A 21,862-nucleotide genomic window follows, 5' to 3' on the forward strand; every position below is an offset into this window, starting at 1 on the left:
ACCTCAGGCGACTGTCTGTGTGGAGTTTGCACATTCTCCCCGTGTCTGCGTAGGTTTCCTCCGGGTGCTCCGGTTTCCTCCCACAGTCCAAAAATGTGCAGGTTAGGTGAATTGGCCATGCTAAATTGCCCATAGTGTTAGGCGAAGGGGTAAATGTAGGGGAATGGGTTTCGGTGTGGACTTGTTGGGCTGAAGGGCCTGTTTCCACACTGTAAGTAATCTAATCAAGATGTGTTCTGAGCATAAGGTTCGAGATATTGTACCTCTCCTAGGCAGAGGCAGAAACCCTGGTTTCAATACTGGAACCAGAACAATGGGACTTCTTTGGGATTCCACTTTCTTGCCTTTTTCCCATATTCCCTTGATTAAAACTGTCTATTTCAGCCTTGAATATACTCAATAATTCTGCCTGAACAGCCCTCTGTGGGAAAGTAATCCCACAGGTTCACTGCCCCCTGAGTGAAGGAATTCCCCCGCACCTGTATCTGAAATGACCCCTTCTTCTAAGATGATGCCCACTGGTCCGAGACTCCCCCTTACTGCTACCAAGAGCCTTAAGACTGATGAGGATCAGTCAGTGCTGAAGGGTTAGGGAAGGGAAGAGTTGGAGCAGGGGTTTCGTGGAAGTCAGAAAGTGGGGCTGGGAGCATGGAAGGGTGAAGTGGGAAGGGGTTTGCATTTTGGATGTGTGGGGAGGGGGTTATTGCATGGACAGTCCCTCAAGATAAGAAAATGAGCACTCAAAAGGTAGTGTTCACATTTAGTTCCATCTCAGGATGGTGGCTGACAGAGGCCTCCCAGGGCTGTCAGTTCAACTACAGCATTTCAATGATCCCTGTAGTGTCCCTTAGATAATGTTTTCTGTTCTGCAGGGAGTGGAGATACAGCTGAGGCTGCAAGCCAAACCACATGGCAGATCAGGTTCAATGCAGGAGAGAGTGCGGTGATGCACTTTGGTCAGAAAAACAATTTAAAGTAGGGGTATAATCCTAAAAGAAATCCAGGGACCTGAGGTTATATGAACACAGATTATTGAAGGTTGCAGGACAGGTGGAGAGAGCAGTTCATAAACTATCCAGCTTAATAAACTGCACAGCTTAGTAAACTATCCAGCTTAATAAACTGCACAGCTTAGTAAACTATCCAGCTTAATAAACTATCCAGCTGAGTTACCTATCCGGCTTAATAAACTACCCAGCTTAATAAACCATCCAGCTTAATAAACTGTCCAGCTTAATAAACTGCACAGTTTAGTAAACTATCTAGCTTAATAAACCATACAGCTAAATAAACTATCCAGCTTAATTAGGGAGAACCCAAAGGCATTTTACTCATACGTGAAGAATAAGAGAATGATCGGGGAGAAGGTAGGGCCGGTCAGGGATAGCGTACTTGTGGAACTTGTGCGAGGAGTCTGAGCAGATAAGGGAAGCCCTAAATGAGTTTTTTGCCTCAGTTTTCACTAAGGAAAGGGACCTTGTTGTGAATGCGAACTTTGAAGAGCTAGGAAACAGGCTTGAACAGATCAAGATTGATGAAGTTGATGTGCTAGAAATTTTGGCAAACATTATGATTGATAAGTCCCCAGGGCCAGACCAGATTTATCTTAGGTTGCTCTAGGAAGCGCGAAAAGAGGTTGCTAAGCCATTGGTGAAGATCTTTGCTTCCTCATTCTCCATGGGAGTCGTACCAGAGGATTGGAGGGAGGTGAATGTTGTTCCTCTTTTCAAGAAAGGTAATAAGGAAATCCCTGGCAATTACAGACCAATCAGTCTTACATCTGTGGTCAGCAAGGTTTTGGAAAGAATACTGGGGGATAGGATTTATGACTATTTGGAAAAGCATAGTGTGATTAAAGGCAGTCAGCATGGCTTTGTGAGGGGAAGGTCTTGCCTAACTAATCTTATTGAGTTCTTTGAGGAGGTGTCAAGACTGGTTGACGTAGGTTGAGCAGTAGATGTGGTGTATATGGACTTCAGCAAGGCATTTGATAGGGTTCCCCATGGTAGGCTCATTTATAAAGTCAGGAGGTATGGGATACTGGGAGATTTAGCTATCTGGATTCAGAATTGGTTGGCTGACAGAAGGCAGAGAGTGGTTGTAGTTGGAAAGTATTCTGCCTGAAGGTCAGTGTTGAGTGGGGTCACTCAGGGCTCTGTTCTTGGGCCTCTGCTCTTTGTAGTTTTCATGAATGACTTGGATGAGGAGGTTGAGGGGAGCGTTAATAAATTTGCCGATGACACTAAGGTTGGAGGTGCCGTTGATAGCATTCAGGACTATTGCAGGCTGCATAGACAGGATGCAGAGCTGGGCTGAGAAATGGCAGATGGAGTTCAACCTGGATAAATGCGAAGTGATGCATTTTGGAAGGTCAAACTTGAATGCCAAATATAGGATTAGAGACAGAATTCTCGGCAGTGTGGAGGAACAGAGGGATCGTGGTGTTCAAGTACATAGATCCATCAAAGTTGTCACCCAAGTGGATAGGGTTGTTAAGAAGGCATATGGTGTTTTGGCTTTCATTAACGGGGGATCGAGTTTAAGAGCTGCAAAGTTTTGCTACAGCTCTACAAGTCCCTGGTGAGACCATACTTGGAATATTGTGTCCAATTCTGGTCGCCCTATTATAGAAAAGATACAGAGGCTTTGGAGAGGTTGCAAAGATGCTACCTGGACTGGAGGGCTTGCCTTATGAAGAGAGGTTGACTAAGCTTGGATTTTTTTCTCTGGAGAGAAGGAAGAAGAGAGATGACCTGATCAAGGTGTACAAGGTAATGAGAGGCATGGATAGAGTCAATAGCCAGAGACGTTTCCACAGGGCAGGATTGACTGGTACTAGGGGTCATTGTTTTAAGATATTAGGAGGAAGGTATAGAGGAGACATCAGAGGTAGGTTCTTTATGCAGAGAGTTGTGAATGTATGGAATGCGTTGCCAGCTGTGGTGATGGAAGCAGAGTCATTAGGGACATTCAAGCTGGACATGCACATGGACAGCAGTGAATTGTGGGGTGCGTAGGTTAGGTTATTTTATTTTACATTAGGATTAATCCTTGGCACAGCATCATAGGCTGAAGAGCCTGTTCTTTTCTATGTTCTGTGTTCTATGTTCTAATAAACTGTCCAGCTTAATAAACTGTCATCTTAATAAACTGTATAGCTTAATAAAACTGTCCAGCTTAATAAACCATCCAGCTTAATAAACTACACAGCTTTATTCACAGGGGCAGAGTACAAGAGCCAGAAGGTGATGCTGAACTTGTACAAGATTGTAACTTGATAGCCCTCAGCTGGAACAGCTGTGTACAGCTGTGGGTGCCACATTATAGGAAAGGTGCCAGTTGATCAGAGAGAGCAGAAGCAATTTCTAAGAATGGTTCCAGGAATGAGAAACTTCAGTGCTGAGAATAAATTGAAGAGGATGGGATTGTCTCAACAGAGACAAGGCAGCTGAAAGGTTTCAAAATCACGAGCAGCTCCAGTTCATAAAAGAAACAAGAATAAGAAGGCATAGACTTAAAATGACTTGTAAACAAAGCAAGGGTGATGTGCGTTCCCGTGTAATTCTATTCGTTTTAAAATGGTGATGGAAAAGGATAGACCAGATCTAAAAGTTGAAGTACTAATTTGGAAAAAGGCCAATTTTGACCGTATTAGGCAAGAACCTTCGCAAGCTGATTGGAGGCAGATGTTCGCAGGTAAAGGAACGGCTGGAAAATGGGAAGTCTTCAGAAATTAGATAACAAGAATCCAGAGAAAGTATATTCCTGTCAGGGTGAAAGGGAAGGCTGGTAGGTATAGGGAATACTGGATGACTAAAGAAATTGAGGGTTTGGTTAAGAAAAAGAAGGAAGCATTTGTAAAGTATAGACAGGATAGATCAAGTGAATCCTTAGTAGGGTATAAAGGAAGTAGGAGTATACTTAAGAGGTAAATCAGGAGGGCAAAAAGGGGACATGAGATATCTTTGGCAAATAGAATTAAGGAGAATCCAAAGGGTTTTTACAAATATATTAAGGGCAAAAGGGTAACGAGGGAGAGAATAAGGCCCCTCAAGGCGGCCTTTGTGTGGAGCCACAGAAAATGGGGGAGATACTAAATGAATATTTTGCATCAGTATTTACTGTGGAAAAGGATATGGAAGATATAGACTGTAGGGAAATAGATGGTGACATCTTGCAAAATGTCCAGATTACAGAGAAGGAAGTGCTGGATATCTTGAAATGGTTAAAGATGGATAAATCCCCAGGACCTGATCAGGTGTACCCGAGAACTCTGTGGAAAGCTCGAGAAGTGATTGCTGGATCTCTTGCTGAGATATTTGTATCATCGATAGTCACAGGTGAGGTGCCGGCATGGACAGGTTGGACCGAAGGGTCTGTTTCCATGCTGTACATCACCGTTTAGAAAGTAATCCATGCTTCTATTCTTTTTTCCAAAGTGAAAGACCTCACATTTGCTCACATTGAATTCCATCAGCCATTTCCTGGACCACTCCTCCAAACTGTCTAGATCCTTCTGCAGCCTCCCCACTTCCTCAGTACTACCTGCCTGTCCACCTAACTTTGTATCATTGGCAAACTTCGCTAGAATGCCCCCAGTCCCTTCATCCAGATCATTAATATATAATGTGAACAGCTGCAGCCCCAACACTGAACCCTGCGGGACACTGCTTGTCACCGGCTGCCATTCCGAAAAAGAACCTTTTATCCCAACTCTCTGCCTTCTGTCAGACAGCCAATCCTCAATCCATACCAGTAGCTCACCTCGAACACCATGGGCCCTCACCTTGCTCAGCAGCCTCCCGTGTGGCACCTTATCAAAGGCCTTTTGGAAGTCTAGGTAGACCACATCCACTGGGTTTCCCCAGTCTAACCTACTTGTCACCTCTTCAAAGAACTCCAACAGGTTTGTCAGGCATGACCTCCCCTTACTAAATCCATGTTGACTTGTTCTAATCCGACCCTGCTCTTCCAAGAATTTAGAAACCTCATCCTTAATGATGGATTCTAGAATTTTACCAACAATCGAGGTTAGGCTAATTGGTCTATAATTTTCCATCTTTTGCCTTGATCCTTTCTTGAACAAGGGGGTTACAACAGCGATCTTCCAATCATCCGGGACTTTCTCTGACTCCAGTGACTTTTGAAAGATCTCAACCAACGCCTCCGCTATTTCCTCAGCCACCTCCCTCAGAACTCTAGGATGTAGCCCATCAGGGCCAGGAGATTTATCAATTTTAAACCTTTTAGCTTTTCTAGCACTTTCTCTTTTGTAATGGCAACCATACTCAACTCAGCCCCCTGACTCCCTTTAATTGTTGGGATATTACTCATGTCTTCCACTGTGAAGACTGACGCAAAGTACTTATTAAGTTCTCCAGCTATTTCCTTATCTCCCATCACTAGGCTTCCAGCATCAGTTTGAAGTGGCCCAATGTCTACTCTTGCCTGTCGTTTGTTTCTTATGTATTGAAAGAAACTTTTACTATCATTTCTAATATTACTGGCTAGCCTACCTTCATATTTGATCCTCTCCTTCCTTATTTCTCTCTTTGTTATCCTCTGTTTGTTTTTGTAGCCTTCCCAATCTTCTGATTTCCCAGTGCTCTTGGCCACTTTATAGGCTCTCTCTTTTTCTTTGATAGATTTCCTGACTTCCTTTGTCAGCCATGGCTGTCTAATCCCTCCCCGGATAATCTTTCTCTTCTTGGGGATGAACCTCTGTACAGTGTCCTCAATTTTACCCACAAACTCCTGCCATTTTTGCTCTACTGTCTTCCCTGCTAGGCTCTGCTTCCAGTCTATTTTCGTCAGTTCCTCTCTCATGCCCTCATAATTTCCTTTATTTAATTGTAACACCATTACATCCGATTTTGCCTTCTCTCTTTCAAACTGCAGACTGAACTCTACCATATTATGGTCGCTACTTCCTAAGTGTTCCCTTACTTTAAGATTTTTTATAAAGTCTGGTTCATTACATAGCACTAGGTCCAGAATAGCCTGCTCCCTTGTGGGCTCCATGACAAGTTGTTCCAAAAAGCCATCCTGGAAGCATTCCATGAATTCCCTTTCTTTGGATCCACTGGCAACATTATTTACCCAGTCCACCTGCATATTGAAGTCTCCCATGATCACCGTGACCTTGCCTTTCTGACATGCCTTTTCTATTTACTGGTACATGTTGCGCCCCTGGTCCTGACCACTGTTAGGAGGTCTGTACATAACTCCCATTATGGTTTTTTTGCCTTTGTGGTTCCTCAATTCCACCCACACAGACTCCACATCATCCGACGCTATGTCATTCAGCACCATAGATTTAATTTTGTTCTTAACTAACAAGGCCACCCCGCCCCCTATGCCCACCTCCCTGTCTTTTCGATAAGTTGTAAACCCTTGGATGTTTAACTGCCAGTCCTGACCCCCCTGTAACCATGTCTCTGTGATGCCTATCACATCATAATCATTCACGATGATCTGTGCCATTAGTTTGTCTGCTTTGTTATGAAAGATACGAGCATTCAGGTAAAGTGCCTTAATGCTAACTTTCTTATCATTAGAGATATTGGAAGTCATAAGATGTCCTAAGTTATCCTTCCTTTTCGCTGCATTCCCAGTCTGTCTCAAGTTTAAATCTGCCTGCACATATGCTATCCTGCCGCTTATCTTTCCATTTGACTCCATACTCCCTGTCGCTTTCACTTTCCCTTCCCCCCAGCTCAGAAGTTTAAAGTCCTACTGACCACCCTATTTATCCTCTTCGCTAGAACATTGGTACCAGATCGGTTCAGGAGGAAACCGTCCCAATGGTACAGATCTCCCCAGTTCCAAAACTGATGCCAATGCCCCATGAAATGGAATCCCTCTTTCCCACACCAATCCCTTAGCCATGTGTTTACTTCCCTAATTTTCTTATCCCTATGCCAATTGGCACATGGCTCAGGCAGTAATCCGGAGATTATGACCCTTGAGGACCTGTACTTCAATTTCCTTCCTAGTGCTCGATAATCAACATGGCTTTGTGCGTGGGAAATCATGTCTCACAAACTTGATTGAGTTTTTTGAAGAAGTAACAAAGAGGATTGATAAGGGCAGAGAAGTAGATGTGATCTATATGGACTTCAGTAAGCGTTCGACAAGGTTCCCCATGGGAAACTGATTAGCAAGGTTAGATCTCATGGAATACAGAGAGAACTAGCCATTTGGATACAGAACTGGCTCAAAGGTAGAAGACAAAGGGTGGTGGTGGAGAGTTGTTTTTCAGACTGGAGGCCTGTGACCAGTGCAGTGCCACAAGGATCGGTGCTGGGTCCTCTACTTTTTGTCATTTACATAAATGATTTGGATGCGAGCATAAGAGGTACAGTTAGTAAGTTTGCAGATGACACCAAAATTGGAGGTGTAGTGGACAGTGAAGAGGGTTACCTCAGATTACAACAGGATCTGGACCAGATGGGCCAATGGGCTGAGAAGGGGCAGATCGAGTTTAATTCAGATAAGTGCGAGGTGCTGCATTTTGGGAAAGCAAATCTTAGCAGGACTTATACACTTAATGGTAAGGTGCTAGGGCGTGTTGCTGAACAAAGACACCTTGGAGTGCAGGTTCATAGCTCCTTGAAAGTGGAGTCACAGGTAGACAGGATAGTGAGGAAGGCGTTTGGTATGTTTCCTTTATTGGTCAGAGTATTGAGTACAGGAGTTGGGAGGTCATGTTGCAGCTGTACAGGACATTGGTTAGGCCACTGTTGGAATATTGCGTGCAATTCTGGTCTCCTTCCTATCGGAAAGATGTTGTGCAACTTGAAAGGGTTCAGAAAAGATTTACAATGATGTTGCCAGGGTTGGAGGATCTGAGCTATAGGGAGAGGCTGAACAGGCTGGAGCTGTTTTCTCTGGAACACCGGAGGCTGAGGGGAGACCTTATAGAGGTTTACAAGAATATGAGGTGCATGAATAGGATAAATAGACAAAGTCGTTTTCCTGGGGTCGGGGAGTCCAGAACTGGAGGGTTTAGGGTGAGAGGGGAAAGATATAAAAGAGACCTCAGGGGCAACGTTTTCACGCAGAGGGTGGTACGTGTATGGAATGAGCTGCAAGAGGAAGTGGTGGAGGCTGGTACAATTACAACATTTAAAAGATTCTGTATGGGTATATGAATAGGAAGGGTTTGGAGGGATATGAGCTGGGTGCTGGCAGGTGGGACTAGATTGAGTTGGGATATCTGGTCGGCATGGACGGGTTGGACTGAAGGGTCTGTTTCCATGCTGTACATCTCTATGACTCTATGACTCTATAAGTCATAGAATCATAAAGATGTATAGCACAGAAACAGACCCTTCAGTCCAACTTGTCCGTGCTGACCAGATATCCCAACTCAATCTAGTCCCACCTGCCAGCACCTGGCTCATATCCCTCCAAACCCTTCCTATTCATATACCCATACAGAATCTTTTAAATGTTGTAATTGTACCAGCCTCCACCACTTCCTCTGGCAGCTCATTCCATACACGTACCACCCTCTGCATTAAAAAGTGCTGGCAACTTTTAAATCTTTTAAAAGGGTCCCTTTTAAATCTTTCCCCTCTCATCTTAAACCTATGCCCTCTTGTTTTGGACTCCCCTCCCCTGGGAAAAAGACCTTGTCTATTCACCCTATCCATGCTCCTAATGATTCCTGCAAAGCAAAAATTTAAATGGTCACCCCTCAGCCTGCAAGGTAACTGGTCTATTAGTAAGTTTGCAGATGATACAAAGATTGGTGGAGTTGTGGATTGTGAGCAGGATTGTCAGAAGATACAGCAAGATATAGATCAGTTGGAGGCATGGGCAGAAAAGTGGCAGGTGGAGTTTAATCCGGATAAATGTGAGGTGATGTATTTTGGAAGGTCAGGTACGTAGAAATTATGCAGTGAATGGCAGAACATTTTGGAGTGTTGAGATGCAGAGGGATCTGAGTGTGCAGGTCCACAGATCACTGAAGATGGCAGCGCAGGTAGTTAAGGTAGTAAAAAAGGCCTATGGCATGCTTGCCTTCATTGGAAGGGGCATTGAGTATAAGGATAGACAATTTATGCTTCAGCTTTATAGAACTTTAGTCAGGTCACACTTGGAATATTGCATACAGTTCTGGTCACCACATTACCAGAAGGATGTGGATGCTTTGGCGAGGGCACAGAGAAGGTTTACCAGAATGTTGCCTGGTACCGGGGAGTTTAGCTATGAAGACAGGTTGGATAGACTGGGTTTGTGTTCACTGGAATGCAGGAGGTTGAGGGGCAGCCCGATAGAAGTTTATAAGATTGTGAATGGCATGGATAGAGTAGGAAGTATGAGGCTTTTTCCCAGGATGGAAGGTCAATTACTTTGAGACACAGGTTCAAGGTGTAGGTGGGGTGGGCGATGGGTGTAAGTTAAAAAGAGATTTGTGAGGCAAGCTTTTCACACAAAGAGTGGTGAGTGCCTGGAATGCACTACCAAGGGAGGTGGAAGCAGATCCAATAGCAGCATTCAAGAATCACCCAGATGAATACATGAATAAGAAGGGAATAGAGGGATACGGATCCTGTAAGTGAAGGCAGTTTCGTACAGAAGGGCAAAATGTGTTGGAGGGCCGAAGGGCCTGTTCCTGTGGTGTATTATTCTTCATTCTTTTTGCTTTGCAAAACCTAGAAGTCAAATTTAATTTTGAAAAAGACCTATGACACCTTTGTGGATTTATGCAGGAAGGTAGCAGCTGTGATACAGCCTCCCTGTGTGTCCAGAATATTCATCACTGGAACATCCAGCAAGGCAGCATTGTCAATGGATAGTGAGTGTCACCAATGGAAAACTTCCCCAGTTGCTGAAACCAATGTGTTTTGCACACACACCAGTGGGATTAGAATTTGATAATAATCATTAGGAAATTGCAAGAAGAGAGCAGAATGGAGCACAATCCCAGCTACAATGCGAGGAATAAAACTTTTAATAAGACTCTGGCCCTGATAATATTCTGCCATATTGACTGCTCTCCTTCTGACACTAGAACTGTACGCTACTCCTTGGTTTTGCCCAGTCACTACTGATCCAAGGCCTTTTTTTTAAGGTTCTTCACTAAAGGCACAATTTCAATTTCACATTTTCACAGAATCAGAGATTTGTTACGACTCAAAAGGAGGCCTTTCAGCCCATTGTGTCTGCTCCAGCTCCTTCGTGAGCATCATTACTGTGAGCCAATTTCCCACTTCTTCCCCATTATGTTTCACCTCCATCCGAAAAGAAACACCAGATCATTCAGGAATCTGAGGCCTTAGAGATTGATTTGATTTGATTTATTTATTTATTGTCATGTGTGCTTATTACAAATACAGTGAAAAATGTTGTTTTGTGTCACAAGTCTCTGGCGCCATCTTACAACACAGAAAGTTAAACCAAAACACAGAACATAGCTGGAAAAATAAAACAATGAAATTCATCCTATAGTCTTATTTTAATAAAGTGAGGTGATCTTTGGAACAGTTCCTGCTTCTAGCTCAGTCATGGTTCTGGTCCTGGGCTCCTCCACCCTGATGCCTTGACTCCCTGCTGCTAAACTGTCTTCCCCATGTCTCTGCTGCTGGAATAAAGAGTTGCAATTCTCTGGGACCATCCACCTCCAAAAGTGTGACCACCATGTGTTCACATTGGGCCAACCTCACCAAAGCAACTGCTGTCAGTACCACAGGATCCTGCAATGGGACCAAACTCACCACCATCGCTGTCTCCACTGTCAGGCAGCCAGGCCTAGCCATGGACCTGGAGCCTTGGCTCAGCCTGTGGACCGAGGGTTTAAGCCTGGGACCAGCCCCTCGCTCACTGGGAGATATGGGCTGGGTTGAGCCACCTCCCCCTCATCCTGGCATTGCTGCCCTTGTCACCAGACACCTCCTCCTTCACCACGTACAGAGCCTCACTGCTCCCTGGGCCCGCACCACTATCTTCATCCACCATCCCGTGCAGGACCTACTCTCGCCGACACCACTGCAACCAAGGCTTTAACGACTTATAGGAAAAAGTAAAAGAAAGCAGAAGTAAAAAGAAAATCCAAATAAAAAACAGATGCAAGTGGACAAACTCCAGGCTCAGTAATCTGAATTCTGCTACTCTGCCGTCTGGAATGCTAGAGATTTAGTGTGGGAAGAGAGAACAAATTCTGCTGAATTTGGTGATGCCCATTGATCAGTGAGTGAAAACATGAACAGGATGTCATATGCTGCCATCCTTGCCAGTCAAATCTCCGGAAATGGAAGGTAGCATTCATTCCAGTGTGGTGACATGAAGTCACCATAGACTCACTCTCTCATTAGGTTAAACAACGGGTTTAACCTGAGGGTCACTGCACCTCAGGCGAGGTCGTGAAAGAAAATCCTTCATGATAACTTGCCAGTACAGGAACTGAACCCATATTATTGGTATCATTCTGCATCACAAACCAAATATACAACCAACTGGGCAAATCAAATTGCAGACATGAAGCTAGACCTCCCTCCCCGAGGGCATTGTGTGTCAACCTATAGCACATGGACTGCAGCAATTCAAGAAAGCAGCTCACCCTCACCTTCTTACGGGGCAACTAGGGATGGACAATAAAACAATGCCAATGTCCCACGAAGAAATTTTAAAAAAGACATTGAATGCATTTTGAGACCTTTCTGCCCATCCATGCTATCATGCTTTGATTTGTTTTGAACATTGTTCTTAACTCCATTCATTCTGTAGCCTTTTAATCAACAACCATTTCAAGTGTGTTCACAATGTGAAACATGGATGGTTATTAGATTTTCAGCTTCAGTCTGCAGCTTGCCCAGTAGGTGAATTCCAAGTGGTATTCAGACTATTTTGCTAATATTTGGGTGATGGGAGATTGAGTCATTTTGTGCAAATTGTTTAAGCCAGTTTGAGAAAACTCTTTACATTATCTTTGTTGTATTTACTTATATTTTGTTATTACTGTTCATTTTAATGCCACTAAATTCTACATTTCTGATCTGAAGATTGAACTCATCATTATTGTCAGTGACTTGTTAATAATTTTATACTGAATTATTGTGAGTCTGTTGTACAGAAGAACAGGCTACTTAGCTGAACTGGTTTGTGCTGGAGGTTATGTGTTATATGTGTCTCCTCTCATCCCATCAATATACCTTTCCCATTATTGTTTATCCAGCTCTGACTGAAATTTTAGAGGAAAAAACCAGTAACACTTGGAAATTAATGTACTGGCCATACTGGAACTCTGCTTTGAAGTTTATTAGATAGGTTGGACCAGTCTGTCTCTTTTGCCAGTTCTACTGGTTTCCCTTAAATTTTTCAATGACAGCAATTTCCAGATTCTCACCACTTCCTGGTCAAATACATTTCTCCTGAATTCCCAATTAGATTTATCAATCTCTTTCTTATATTTGGGTTCCCTCTCAAGTGGAAACATCTTGTCTCTGTGGCATCCTCTCAAATGGCTTCATATTTTGAAAGAATTATTTTCGTTGGATTGCCACTTTGCTGCGATGGAGAAGTAAAAGTGTTCCATTGATCTCGATAGTGATACCGTCAGGAATTCTCAATTCCTGGCAGGGTCACCCATGACAGTAAGGTTGGAGAGGAGGAACCAGACAAAACACAATCCAAATAAGGTCCTCAACGATGATCCAGGTGGAAGATGCTTGTGTGATTCCAATGGCTGTGAAGGTGGATGAAGGCTACAGCAGTAGGGAGGTCCCCAGTCATTGAGGTTTCCTTGCCACTGGAGTAGAATCTGCCTTCTGTCAAGGACCATGTGTCTGCTGATGTGCAATAGCATTCCTATATTAACAATGTCCTGCACAAGGCATCTATCTTGAGGAATTCGAGCCCCCACGCTCTGTACAGAAAAGGAACCGGAGAAAAGAATGCCAGCAACCTCGAGACCAACGACCAATCCCACCTCCTGAACACACCAGGCGAATGTGTGGTGGAGGATGTGGCTCTAGGATCAGGCTCAATAGCCACACAGTGACCCACAGCAACCCGTGGGATTTAATTGAGCTTAGAGTTCCCTCGATAATGGAGTTTAAAGTCCTGCAGACATGAGATTTGAGGCTCTGGAACATAAAGTGTAAGATTAAAAAAAGTTAGATTTTGGTCCTTCTTAAAGTTATTGCCTTCGTCCCCCACACCTCCCCTTAAAATACTTTTGGGATGGCCTGGCGTCACTGGGAAAAAAGAGGGAGAAAGTGGAACTGGTCTGCTCAGGACCCAACAGTAAAGTACATTGACTGCCAGGGAAACTTTGTCCCGGTTTTTATTGTGGGAATCTCTGCTTCTGGTTGTGGACTCAACTTGGTGAGTCTTTCTTCTAGAGGAAGCGGGTGGCTTGGACTGCGGTGCCATGTGGTCTGCTGGGTGGCCTTTCTCTTTTTATAAGTATAATTTCATCGAGAGGATGTGTAGAAAAAAACAAACGAGAAATACTGGAATTAAGGTTGTACTAATACTTGGGTCGAATAAGTGAGTTTCAATGTAAATTGTGCCATGCTGAGCATGTTGGATATTTAAATATTTTGGTTTGCTAAAATCCTGGTACAGAAAATACTTTTAACAACAACTTTGCCTTGTTGAAATTAGGATCTCAATTTAATGTATTTGTTTGCGATGTGATCAGACAGATTTTGTTTTTACATTGAAATTGTACAAGATTATGTCATTTTTAAAATGATCAAGCATGTAACCTTAAAACAAATTGATTGAGGACCTTGAGGACTTGATTTGTTTGAAATTCTACAATGCCTGTTTAAAAAAAAACAGTTGGATCAGAGGTCATGCTTTAGCCAGATGAGTGTATTGTATTAAAATATCTTTGCTTTTTTTTAATGCAGTGTTCACAAAAAGAAGAGTGCATTTTGAGTTTGATGTTTTGTTAAGATTTTAGAGAATCTTTGAACTTGAGGCTGAGCTGTTCTGTTAATTATCGTTAAGACGTCAATGGCCCCCTCCATGTTGCAAATTCAAAGAATGCTGATCTCTACCAAAGTTGCCCCTGTAATTCCAACTGTCTTATTTGGGAACTTTCATTTGGAGAACATGTTCGAATAGATTCTGCATTTGTTTCCCACAAATATCTGAGATTTAAATCGGAACTGAAACTGCCTCTTCAATGGCTAAAGCGCAGGAAACATTTTGTTGTTTTCTTGCTGTTCCCGATTTTCGAAATACTTTTCCTGACAACTTTCACATGAGCCAATTTGTTAAAGGAAAATAATTTTTGATTAACCTGAATGAGGTACCCGAGAGTTTGATTTTAGGACCATTGATTGTTGTTTATAATTGACTGAATTGTTTAGGCAGTACAATTTAGAAGTTTATGGATTATATAAAACTTGATATTGACATAAATAGTGAACAGAGTAACAGACTTCAAGGTGACTGAGAATGTTGAAATAGGCAGACACAATTCAGTGTCATGAAGTGTGTGATTGTCTTCATACAGGTAACCACCTTGGCAAGGAAGCAATGAGAGAGGAAATGCAAAGATACTTTCAGCAGCCAACGTCGTCTCTAGAGTTTCTCCATTCACAGGTAAAGCACACCTTCAGACCACCGCCACCCCCCGCACAGCCTGATCCAACAGATTCAATCAACTCCTCAGTCACGAGCTCAAAAATTGAAGAAGCTAACAATGATGAAGAGGAGGTCGGTACACATTTTGACAGTGGCCTTCCTATGGACTTTAAACCACATGAGCTTTACATAGAACACAAAACATAGAACATTACAGTGCAGTACAGATCCTTTGGCCCTTGATGTTGCGCAACCTGCAAAATTAATCTGATGCCCATCTAACCTACACTGTTCCATTATTATCCATATGTATGTCCAATGCCCATTAAAATGCCCTTAATGTCAGCGAGTCTACTACTGTTGCATGCAGGTTGTTCCATGCCCCTACTACTCTCCGAGTAAAGAAACTCCCCCGATATCTGACCTAAATCTATCACACCTCAATTTATATGTAAGTCCCCTTGTGTTAGCCTTCACCATCCAAGGAAAACGGCTCTCACTGTCCACCCTATCAAACCCTCTGATTATCTTATACATTTAGATTAAGTCACCCTTTACCTTGTCTTTCGATCATTTAAGGGATATGAAGGTTCACTGATCAAGCTAACATCACACAGCCAGTTGGCTTTGTTACATTTAACAGCAGAGCGGGAGCAGAAGCAGCAAAGAATGCTGCATTCATCTAACCTCCAGCTGCAGCTGCTGCACTGCACATTCCGATGCGCTGGGATCCTCCATCTGAAGCATCTTCACAAAGATGGAAGTCTCGGCTGCTTTGTTCAGTATTTAACTGCCCTTATCCAAGAATTCAGATTTCTCCGTGGAGTGGTGTGCAAGGACAGACTGAATTTTGTTTCAGGTTGGACTTTACTGAAGGAGATTTTGGAGAACTGGCTCGTTTCCACTTGACTTGGAGGGGGTGGAGTGGTCACGAAGGACTGTGGATTTAAGAATTTTACTGGTGAATCCTCCACGTGGGAGGATTCTGCAAATTCTATTTACTGCATGGGCTAGTAAATTTTTGTTTGTTATAATCATTGCATGTTCTGTGTCAATAACTTGCTTAAGTACTGGCTTATGAAAGCTGGTAGTGCCATCTAGGTGGTTATCATGGAATGATAAGATAGTGGAGTGTAACATTAAAAGATTAAATTGTACTCTCTCTCTCTGGACATTAATGTAATGTTAAAGGGTTAAACTGTACTGTCTTCCTTCAGAAGCTGAATATTCTGGAAATGGGTGGGAGTGACATTCATGTAGCAATGTGGATAACTGTCAGTTCATTTGACCAGCCATTTACTGCTACTCTCCTGCTATTATCAAATTAAACTCACATTCAGTCCCTTCTGTTCAGAAATGCTTTCATAGCCATCCCCTGAATCTAGGACAAAACTCACCTACATTGTCTTGGGGAATCATGGAGTCAGGAAATTGTTTGCATAATGATTCCCCAGGATTAAGGCATTTACATTTACATTATCTCAAAGGATGACCTCATCTTACCATTGTACCTGGGCTAACATGTGGTTATGGGGGGAGGGAGTGGCCGGTGTGCCTGTAAGCATGACCAACACCAGCGAAGAGGGTCAAAGGAGGTCACTGAAGCTTGTACAGGCTTTAATAAACTTTCACTGTTTGCAGGAGTTGGTATGCGAATTGCATCTCGTGTGCAAAACCTCAGGAAAAGAAAGGCAACAGAGGGATTTGGACCAAATGCTGGCAAATGGGACTAGATTAGTTTATAAAATCTGGTCAGCATGGACGAGTTGGACTGAAGGGTCGGTTTTTGTGTTGTACAGCTCTATGAATCTATAATTCTATGACACTAGTAGAGTGCCACAGGGGTCAGTGCTGGGTCTGAGGATGACATTGAAAGTGATATGGACAGTAATGTGGGAAAATGTGAGGTTATGCAGTTTGTCAGGAAAAAGAGAGGAGCTGAACATTATTTGAATGGAGAAAGACTGAAGAAAACTGCACCACAGAGGGATTTGGGGGTCATTGGGCATAATTCAGAAGAATAAAGTTCAATGGATAATAGGGAAGACAAATGGAAAGTTGCCCTTTATTTCAAAGGAGGGAAAATTTGTTAAAATGATACAAGATGCTAGTTAGACCACAGAGAGATTGCTGTGAATAGTTTTGATCCCTGTTGTGGGAATTAAATAAGATTAAAATAAAAAGCAGTTCCAATAGGAGTGAGGCAAGTTAGCAGTGTAAGGCATGTTTTGGAAGGCATGACCTTGATCGCTCTAAGGGTTTACTTCAACAAAACTAACTGAAGAGGATCTAAGGCCTTCAGAGCATACTAGCAAGCATTCCCCTATGTAAGATCAGGTTGGAGTGCCAACTCAAGACTGGGGAAGTTACAGTGGGAGTGATTGACCGAGTGTCAGTTCCAGGAATTTGGTTTGTTCTTGGGAATGATTTGGCAGGATCCAAGGTGGGAGTGACATCCCTTGTGGAAAAGCCCAAGAAACTGAGGGGTTAAAAAGAAATATCCTGGTACTTATCCCAGGCCAAGTACTAACTAGATCCCACTATCATAAATCACAGCACAAAGTGAAAAGTAAAGAGAAAGATGAAGGAGTTAAGGTTCAGTTAGCAGACACTCTGTTTGACATAATGGTGTGGGAAAAACCTGAACAGGCAGAGAGTCAAACAGAAGTGTTTAGTCCTGAAAGGCTAAGGGACTTGCAACAGAAAGACAAGATGTATACTCTGAAAAGGAGGCAGAGAATATTCTGGAGGGTTATTATCTGAAAGATAGAATCCTAAGGTGGAAATGGAGACCACGGCAGGTTAGTGCAGAGGAGACATGGGCCGTAGTGCACCAGATTGTGTTGCCAGTAGCATACACACAGGAAATGTTACGGTAGCACATGAGCTACCTGTAGGAGGTCACTTAGGGGTATGAAAGACTCAGGTTAAGGTACAAAAACATTTTTATTGGCCTGGAATGCACAAGGATGTGTTAACTTTTGTTCTATCTGTTATATATGCCAAATGGTAGGTTAGCCACAGGTGGGAATAAAACCAGCACCTTTGCTGCCAATTCCTGCATTTGAAGAACCTTTCATGTGGGTTATAATTGATTGTGTCGGTCCCCTCCCGTGAACTAAAAGTGGGAGCCAGCACTTGTTAACCAGAATAGATGTGTCTACCAGATTTCCGGAGGCAATTCCATTACAGAGTATCAAGGTAAAAAGGGTGGTAGAGGAGTTAGTAGCTTTCTTCACGTGGCATGGGCTACCCAGAGAGATTCAGTCGGACCAAGGGTCACGTTTTACTGCTAGGCTGTTCAAGGAGGTTATGGATAGCTCAGGTATACAGCACTTTAAATCCAGTGTGTATCATCCTGAATCCTAGGGAGATTTAGAAAAGGGGCATCAGACCTTGAAGGTCATGTTGAGAACATACTGTCAGGATTACCCGAATGATTGAGCTAAAGGTATTCCATTTGTATTGTTTGCCATTAGAAATGTAACAAATCTACTCAGTTCAATCCCTTTGAGTTAATATTTGGGCATGAAGTGAGAGGACCTTTGAAATGGCTTGGGGAGGATGGACGCTAGGAAATTGTTTCTGTTAGGCGAGGAGACTAGGACCCGTGGACACAGCCTTAGAATTAGAGGGGGTAAATGATATGTGGAACTTGTTCAAGGGGCAACTATTGAGTGTCCTTGATAATTATGTACCTGTCAGGCAGGTAGGAAAGGGTCGTGCGAGGGAGCCGTGGTTTAATAAGGAATTGGAATCCCTTGTTAAATGGAAGAGGGCGGCCTATCTCAAGATGAGACGTGAAGGTTCAATTGGGGCGATTGAGAGTTATAGGGTAGCCAGGAAGGACCTGAAGAGAGAGCTAAAAGCAGCAAGGAGGGGACATGAAAGGTCCTTAGTAGATAGGATTAGGGAAAACCCTAAGGCTTTCTATAGGTATGTTAGGAATAAAAGAATGACTAGGGTAGGAATAGGTCCAGTCAAGGATAGTAGGGGGAAGTTGCGTGTGGAGGCGGAAGAGATTGGGGAGACACTGAATGAATACTTTTCTTCAGTATTCACTCAGGAACAGGGCATTGTTGTCGATGAGAATACTGAGGCACAAATAAGTAGAATGGATGGCTTTGAGGTATGTAGAGAAGAGGTGTTGGAAATCCTGGAAAAGGTGAAAATAGATAAGTCCCCTGGGCCTGATGGCATTTATCCTAGGATTCTCTGGGAAGCAAGGGAGGAGATTGCAGAGCCATTGGCCTTGATTTTTATGTCCTCTTTGTCTACAGGAGTAGTCCCAGAAGACTGGAGGATAGCAAATGTGGTTCCCTTGTTCAAAAAGGGGAGTAGGGATAGCCCTAGTAACTATAGGCCGGTGAGTCTCACTTCTGTTGTGGGCAAAGTCTTAGAGAGAATTGTAAGGGATAGGATTTATGCACATCTAGATAGGAATAATGTGATCAAGGATAGTCAGCATGGTTTTGTGAAGGGCAAGTCGTGCCTCACAAACCTTATTGAATTCTTTGAAAAGGTGACGAAGGAGGTTGATGAGGGGAAAGCGGTAGATGTGGTATATATGGATTTTAGTAAGGCGTTCGATAAGGTTCCCCATGGTAGGCTACTGCAGAAAATACGGAGATATGGCATTGAGGGTGAGTTGGAGGTTTGGATTAGGAATTGGCTGGATGGAAGAAGACAGAGGGTAGTAGTTGATGGCAAAGTTTCTTCATGGAGTGCCGTCACTAGCGGTGTTCCGCAAGGATCTGTTTTGGGACCATTGCTGTTTGTCATTTTTATAAATGACCTGGAAGAGGGGTTAGAAGGTTGGGTGAGCAAGTTTGCGGATGACACGAAAGTCGGAGGAGTTGTTGACAGTGAGGAAGCATGTGGCAGGTTACAGCAGGATATAGAGAAGCTGCAGAGCTGGGCAGAAAGGTGGCAGATGGAATTCAATGTAGCTAAGTGTGAGGTGATTCACTTTGGGAAGAATAACAAAAAGATGGGGTACTGGGCTAATGGTCGGATACTTGGTAGTGTGGATGAGCAGAGGGATCTTGGTGTCCATGTACACAGATCTCTGAAAGTTGCCACCCAGGTAAATAGTGCAGTGAGGAAGGCATATGGCGTACTGGCTTTTATTGGTAGAGGAATTGAGTTCCGGAGTCCTGAGGTCATGATGCAGTTGTATAAGACTCTGGTACGGCCACATCTGGAATATTGTGTGCAGTTTTGGTCGCCATACTATAGGAAGGATGTGGAGGCATTGGAACGGGTGCAGAGGAGGTTTACCAGGATGTTGCCTGGTATGGAAGGAAAATCGTATGAGGAAAGACTGAGGCACTTGGGGCTGTTTTCACTAGAGAAAAGAAGGTTTAGGGGTGACTTGATTGAGGTGTACAAGATGATTAGGGGGTTAGATAGGGTCGACAGTATGAACCTTTTCCCGCGTATTGAGTCGGGTATTACAAGGGGGCATAGCTTTAAATTAAGGGGGGGTAGATATAGGACTGATGTTAGGGGTAGGTTCTTCACTCAGCGAGTCGTTAGTTCATGGAATGCCCTGCCAGTAACAGTGGTGGACTCTCCCTCTTTATGGGCATTTAAGAGGGCATTGGATAGGTATATGGAGGATAGTGGGTTAGTGTAGTTTAGGTGGGCTTGGATCGGCGCAACATCGAGGGCCCAAGGGCCTGTACTGCGCTGTATTCTTCTATGTTCTATGTTCTATGTTCTAAATTCAGAACAGAAATGCGGAGACATTTCTTCAGCCAGAGAGTGGTCGGCCTGTGGAATTCATTGCTGCAGAGTGCAGTGGAAGCTGGGACGCTAAATGTCTTTAAGGCAGAGATTGATAAATTCTTGATGTCGCAAGGGATTAAGGGCTACGGGGACAATGCGGGTAAGTGGAGTTGAAATGCCTATCAGCCATGATTGAATGGCGGAGTGGACTTGATGGGCCGAATGGCCTTACTTCCGCTCCTATGTCTTATGGTCTTAAATTAATTAAAGAAAAATTGACAGGACCAATGCCAGAGATTTCACACTTAGTCTATGTATCGGAGGTGAGGGAGAGATTAAATTGAATAGGTGAGTTAGCTAAACAGCACCTAAAGAGGGCACAGTGTAGAATGAAGCAGGTGGCAGATAAAAGCCCTGAGGCTCGGACGTTTTCCCAAGGGGATGACGTGTTAGTACTGTTACCAGTGATAGGAGATCCCTTCAAAGCCAGGTTTAATGGTCCCTATCAAATTGAGAAAAAGTTGAGTCAGGTGAACTATCTAGTAAAGATGCCAGATAGAAAAAAAGGTATCATGTATGTTATGTGAACATGTTGAAACCGTATTATACTAGAGAGAAAGAACTGGAGAGACAGGTGTTAGTTACTGCCCCGCAGAGTGAGGAATCAAATCCAGAGGATGTAGCTTTTGATGTGCCTCAAAATAGATTTAAAAATGTATGAGTCTTTGAGGAGTGGGATAGGTTAGTAAGGTATCTGTCTCAAGAGCATAGAATGCAGTTGAAAGACTTGTTACTGCAGAATAAGGACATATGTAAGAATCAGATGGGGAGGACTAATGCTATTATACATGAAGTAGATGTAGGGAATACTGCTCCGATAAATCAATACACCTATCAGATTAATCCTTTCAAAGCCAGACAGGTGCAGATGGAGGTGGAGGCCATGCTCGATGAGGACATCATCGAGCTGAGCCAGAGCGAGTGGAGTTTGCTGATCGTCTTAGTTCCCAAAGCGGACGGGAGTCAAGGATTCTGCACGGATTATCGGAAAGTCAAAGCTGTTACAAAATTGGACTCTCATCCAATTCCAAGATTGGGGGACTGTATCGAGAAAGTCAGATAAACCAGTTACATCACCAAGTTGGACTTAAAGTTACTGGCATTACCTTTATGAGAGACAGCGAAAGAAATTTCTGCGTTTGTAACCCCAAATGGGCTATATCAGTTTAAAGTGATGCCCCTTGGAATGAAGAACTCAGCCGCCACATTCCAAAGACTCATTGGGTTAATAAACTGTGCTGTCTGGACGCTGTCATGATCTTTAGTAAGTCCTGGAAAGATCACATGGTCCAGTTGGCAAAGCTGTTTGAATGACACGAAAAGCAAAACTGGTGATAAATTTAAATAAACCTGAATTCGCGAAAGCAAAAGTGGTGTTCCTGGGACATAACATTGGTCATGGAAGGTTGACCCCATGGAACACCAAGACAAAGGTCATCAATGAATTGCCATGACCAACCTTGAAGAAAGAGGTGCTTCATTTTTTAGGACTCAGCGGATTCTATCTGAAGTTTGTTCTAAACTT

Source organism: Chiloscyllium plagiosum, unplaced genomic scaffold (assembly GCF_037043375.1).
Source record: "Chiloscyllium plagiosum isolate Xiang-an unplaced genomic scaffold, Cpla_swu_hap1 HiC_scaffold_9, whole genome shotgun sequence".
Lineage (NCBI taxonomy): Eukaryota > Metazoa > Chordata > Chondrichthyes > Orectolobiformes > Hemiscylliidae > Chiloscyllium > Chiloscyllium plagiosum.